Below are 6,775 nucleotides of genomic sequence, written 5' to 3'. Positions count from 1 at the left end.
GACCCATGGAATTGGTTTCCAGCAACTCATACTTGCACCCAATGACGACTTTGGGTTAGAATTGGTCTTCAGCAACACATGCTTGTCGTAAAAGGTGACTAACAGGATCAGGTGGTCAGACGTGCTGACTTGGTTGACATGTCATCGTTCCGATTGAGCAGATTGATGCTGTTGGTCACTGGATTGTCTGGCCCAGACTTGCTTATTTACAGATAATATATTTTTGTTATATTTTTATGCATTTCAGAACTTCATCAATACTAAACTGTCTGATTTAAGTGTTCAGTCTGTCTATTTCACACTGAACAGACAGCAGGCCTGTGGTACATATACATATTATATAATGGGAAATTACAAAAGTAAATGTATTTACATTACAGTGATAAAACTTTTGTTCTGTACAACATTGCACTGTGAATGAACAGAGCAAGATTTTGTAATATATTTCTATCCCCCCTGGCATGTAATGCGGGGGAATATAGTCGGCGCCTTGTCTGTCCGTCCGTCCGTCCGTAATAATTTTGTTTCCGGAGCATAACTCAGAAACCGTTCAATATTTTTAGACCAAACTTGACAGATACAGTAACCTCAGCCTATGGTTGTGTCTTTTGCTATTTACAGATTTTTGGCATTTATAATTTTTTTGTTTTTCCATGGAACATTTTGGTGTAGATCTTATGGTGGTGTGGGCTTCGTTTCCGGAGCAGAACTCAAAAACCTTTCAATATTTTTCTGCAAAACTTGTTAGATATATCAGTCAGAACCTAAAGTGATGCCTTTTGCTATATACTGGTTTTTGTGGTTTATTATTTTCTCGGTTTCCATGGAAACGCATACTCTGAAAAGTGACAGGTTTGTTTTGTTTCCGGCGCAGAACTCAAAAGCCATTCAATATTTTTCTGCAAAACTTGGTAGATATATCAATCTGAACCTATAGTGGTGCCTTTTGGTATTTACAGATTTTTGTGGTTTATTATTTTCTTGGTTTCCATGGAAATGTTTCAGTGAGAGGTGTGTTTCGTTTTCGGAGCAGAACTCAAAATCTTCTTAATATCTGTCAGTGTTACTTGGTAACAGAGTTGTGCCTTTTGCTATTTACAGGTTTTCCATGAACACGTTGCTGCCTTCGTTTCCGGAGCACAACTCGAAAGCCATTTCATATCTTTCAAAAGATCTTGGCAGATATATGAGACAAATCTTGAAATGGTGACTTTTTTTTATTACAGGCATTTATGGCATTTATATTTTTCATGAATTCCATGGGAACAATTCAGACTTGGTCTAAAAACACAATAAGTCAGATGAGTTGCCCTTTCAAATATGTAGGGGCCGGGGGGATATGTCATCTTCTGATGACTCTTGTTAATTTTACTGCTTATAGCAGTAAAGATTTTCAAGATGTTTGGATGAACACAGTAATAATTTTTAATGTACGTATTTACAACGTATTGAATTATATAATGGGCAGATTAGGAGAAAGGTATATTCATCTTCAATGTCATTTAAATCCCTTTTTGAAGACTACTATTTTTATTTTCTCTCGACTGATAATTTCCATTTAACGCAATAACGTTCAAATTCATTTATTTGATTTTGGAGGCCACTGACGGTGCTTGAAAACAACACAGCCTCGTCAGCAAACAACAGAAGGAAGATTTTGACTACTTGTGGATTAAGTTGTATGCCACTTGAGCAATTAGTTTCGATTTGAACAGAAAGCTCATTGAAAAAGATTAAAAACAGAAATGGGCTAAGTATACATCCTTGCCATACACCAAGTTGAAATTCGAACGTTTCCGAAAATTCTTGATTATTTTTAACACATGCCTTCACGTTCTCGAACACATTGGACAAAAGGTTACTCATATTGTTACTGAGGCCATGACATTCTTGCTTTGGACAGAATCAAAGGCCTTCACAAAATCTACAAATAGGGCATATAATTTTCCTTCTTTTGAATTAAAATATCTTTCTATTATACTTTGTAAAATAACACATGTCAACAGAGATGTATCCATGACTAAATTCAGCTATGATTCATTTAGCTTATCCATTGTATCTCCTCAGCTTACAAGTCTCTTATTATCTACGAAAGTGAAGAGTTTACTAAATATATTAAGTAATGTTATTCCTCTATAGTTATTTGGATCATTTGCATCACCATGTTTATGAAATGATGCCATTCGCCCAAAAATGTGGGAAAGCACCATTTTCCAATACTTTATGAAACAGTAATTCTAGGTATGTAGACTAACAGCTAGTCTCTGAAATGAACATGTTTTACTTTGAAATAAACATTCATAGTGAAAAAAATAATATAATGAAATGGAGCCCTGAGACTTTCTTCATTTTCAGAGACTAAACAAATCTGCAGAGCGATAATTTCTTGGAATTTCCTGAAGCTATGAAAATCTAGACTTGCCACATTTTCTAGACTTGCGTGGGCTTTCTTGGCTATATATACTTCAGGTTCTGTACGACAGACTACTAAGTATGGTGCAATAAGGTCAGACGAGTGTTTCATGAATCCTGATACCATGCCATCAAATCCTGGTAATTTGTTTGATTTAAGATTGCCAATACTTTCAAAAATCTCTTGGTAATTTCTGAATTTTTCCGGTTGAGTTTGGACTGCTGTGTATTGTCGTGAGTGGGTGAGTTAATATTTAACGTCACATCGGCAATATTTCATCTATATCGTGACGAGAACATTTAACACTGAAATAAAATATATGTCTACTGTAAAAACGTGTCGACGAAGGACAGTAAAACAACTAGAATATCACAATTGGCATTAAAACTAGCATGGAAAATTAAAACTAATATCACTATTTGGACAATACAATATAAAAACAGGCTTATAGATCGCCAACAACCGAAGGTAGATCACCACACTAGGGACCACGTATTGTCATGTTAATTATGGTCACTTTGTATGATCACCGCAACAAAAGGTTGCCTAAAGCGTGACAAAAACCATCTATCTGAATATTGTTTTGCCTCACTTGATGGGTATTTTAATGTTTCAGGTCAAACCAGAAATGTTTGGAGATGGATATGCAATTTTCTATTGTTATACGTTTTTCTCGAAGATAATCAAGACTGTTTTTTCTTGCAAAGTGCATGGTACTGGCTTCTTGCGATGTAATATTTATCCAATGAATACTTGTCTTTATATTTACGGAACTTATTGAGACGTTTGAATCTTTTGGTTTTTAGTTTTTCGCATTCTGAGTCAAACCAACCTTTCACGTATGCCTTGGCTTTACCAACTTTTTGTCTCATATACGAAGCCGCCGTACACACCGCATCTTTCATATAGTCTATACTTTCATTTATACTAGTGAAAGCACAATCGACCGATTTATCAAGCAACTCCTGAAAGTTTTCAGATAGCAAATTTTCCCTGAACTCTCCTGACTTCTCATTATCCCAAGCAGACCTGGGAGTAACTTCACATCTCTTACCATGAATATCAGCTTTTCTATTATTATTTGATTTTTTCGTGATATAATGGGAAGATGGATTGATGCTATGCGTGATTGTATACTGAAATCATTGACATAGTCAAATGCTGCTGCTGACGAAATAACACAATCAAAAACACTGGATCTATGCAAGTACAATCTCCTAGTTGTGCAGCACTGTCACAACGACCATTCATAATACATGTATAAATATCAAAAACTGCGCACGTCAAAATATGTTTTACCAAACCTTTTTATAACCTTAAATGGGAATGTAGTCCGTCACTGAAATATCCAGCCATTTTATAAATAGATTGCCTCCGTGAATATCTCAGACCCACGCCCGAATTGCGACATTGTGGATTGATTCTTTCGGATCTTGGAACAAATGAAAAAAGCCAGCAAAATATTACTATTAAAACCGACTAAAGTTAGAGCAATAATAGCAAGCAATTACCTTTTTCGAAGAATGTGTCTATAAAAATTCACATAAAGGGAGGATACGCCATTCATCTGCAGCTGACAAAGAAACCTGTTCCATGTCATGTTTCTTAGAACAGTCTAATATGCTACACATATAAAAATCGTTACAACAGTGATGAACAGGAACGCATTTGATGGACAGACAAATGCCTTATTGCAATCGATGTGACGTTTAGGTGTTGATGCTAACATCGCACGATTTTTAATGGATAGACAACTTTCTTATAGCAATCGATGCAACGTTTCGGTGTAAATTAGCATCTTCAAAAAATCGTTTCTGTTTATCATGCCAGTTAGTGAACACCTACTCAGAAAAAACGGCTGTTAATAGTTTCTCGTCTGGCCACGTGACTGTCACAACTGCGAGACTGTTTCGTCTCACTGGTCAACCATGCTTGCATACCTGACAACTATTTGCACGATACACCATTCTTTTCGAAGTAATTCAAAAAGACAACAATGAGCAATCAGTCAACGTATTGGCGGTTAGATCTTCAAAGGATGGCCGTTACGACAAGGTGTATTCAGTATACTGTAGTAAATATGTATACATACACCGGGTCGTGTGAGTTTTGCGAATATACTATCTGGCTTACATAAACACTACCTTTTGTCAGATCAACTGTGCAAGATAAAAATTGCTAATCCGTCAGCGCTTTAACAATTAACAGTATGTCTTTGAGGGGGTTCCTTTTCAAAATGACTTATGGTATCACTCTCTCTGCTCTCTCTCCTTCAAAATTCCTGGGACCCGTGAAGTTCCCGGGGTAGAATAGGCCTTCAGCAACCCATGCTTGCCACAAAAGGCGACTATGCTTATCGTAAGAGCACTAACGGGATCAGGTCTGGCTCGCTGACATGGTTGACACATGTCATCGGTTCCCAATTTCGCAGATCGATGCTCATGCTGTTGGTCACTGGATTGTCTGGTCCACTCTCGATTATTTACAGACCGCCGCCATATGGATGGAATTTTGCTGAATGCGGCGTAAAATTAAACTCACTCACTCAAAATTCCTGTATCCGCCTATGATACCCGTTTTCACTTACCTTCCCAAATTTATAACTTCCCCTTTTCTAATAATTACAATTTCAACTTTTCTAATCATGAACAGATTTCGCATTGAATAACAAACGTCTTAATGCTCCTTTTCTCGAAGGGAGGTAACCGAGTTTAAAGTCTACTTTCTACGGGTCACATAAAGTCTTTGCTTCGGGATCATGTCCTCTTCTCAGCCACTGAAACTTGCGACGGTTGACAGCAAGTTTGTGTGAGTATTTTATGTCCGTTTCAGTTACTTTTGCCAGCTATCACACCTAACCACACAATTTCTGACGTGGAGCGTGTAAGCATGCTGTAGTGTGCGATTAAGTCGCAAAAGTCTGACCAGATTAGGAAGGAACATATATGCACTTCCGGTATGTGTTTTCAGTGAATAGTATCTACACCCGAGAATGGCCCACATGGCTCATCTCACCTTATAGGGAAGTAAAATAAACAGCCATTTGATGACGTCATTTCCTGTTTAGAAGACATCAATAATTACACGCGTGACTCATAATTTGACCCAGTATTCGTATGACCTGTTGGTCATCAGTTTCTGTAAATCGAGTTCATTAACTCACAAATGAAACTTGTCTACAGACACGTAGGGTGTATCAAACTTAGCCCTTCCGTGACCTGGAACCTTCATCTAAATCACAAACCTTTAGTCTACAATGAAAGTTACGGTCACACAGATACTACTTATTACCTTTACCAAAACTTTTGTGACGACTTTGACGTTTGATAGAAAGTTACATAATACACAATACATGCATAATAAACATACTTTTTGGATGGATGGCCTATTTATTGCAATTTGTAGAGAAGCCAGTCCCAACCTCCTGATACCAAGTTAATGGCTTAATTTGCATTGGCACCTAAAGGATGAATACTTGAGCATTATCAGTGAACAGAGATGATACAATGAAACTAGATTGGGATTTTCAGAGATAACATGTGAGCATACACTGATAGTCATTTAAGCACTAGACCAAATGAACATACTGAATTGTCACACATAGAAGGAAATGAAATGAAACAAGACTAAACCTGAGTTTCATGGCACACTGCAGCATCCAATGTACTGTAAATGTTGTATTGAGTTACAACTGTTTCAAACATTGTGTCCATGTGCGTGAAGGCTTTAATTTTTAAACCACTCCACTTTCCCTACCATCTATTACAAATTAACATTAATTCAAAAAAAAAAATGAAAAAAAACAAACCCCTCACTCCTGAAGAACGAAGACAAGGCTTGTCAAAAGGCTTGTGCCTGGAACTGGTCCTCGGCAACCAGTCCCTCATTCAGTGACCAACTGAATCAGGCTCCCCAAATTATTTGAAGTATATTGTCATATTCCATCTACATTTTGTTGCGTTTTGTTTATGGTGCACTCAAGCTACAGTTCTACTTGGGTACATCGGTGGTTACAGCTTTGTCCCAACCCATTATTTCCATAGTCCTTGTAAAGCTGCAATGTTGCAGACAGTGGCTACATAAAAATGGCTACATAAAAAAAGCTGCATTGATGACCTGGTCCTATATCATGGTACTATTAGCAGTGATCAAATGCCAATCATATTACATCAGTTTCAAGATAATCAGGCCCAACTGTGTAGTTCTCACTATTGCTTCACAAAGATTTTGGGTCCCATTACAGGACAGAATTAACTTTCATCCAGCCAGTATTTCAGGAATGTTGAACCAAAACTGTGAGCCTCAAACTGACTGGGATAAACTGACTATGCGAAAAGGTTTTCCAAAAATCTATGATATTTG

Source organism: Haliotis asinina, chromosome 1, assembly GCF_037392515.1.
Source record: "Haliotis asinina isolate JCU_RB_2024 chromosome 1, JCU_Hal_asi_v2, whole genome shotgun sequence".
Lineage (NCBI taxonomy): Eukaryota > Metazoa > Mollusca > Gastropoda > Lepetellida > Haliotidae > Haliotis > Haliotis asinina.
Note: the sequence above shows the minus strand (reverse complement) of the source record.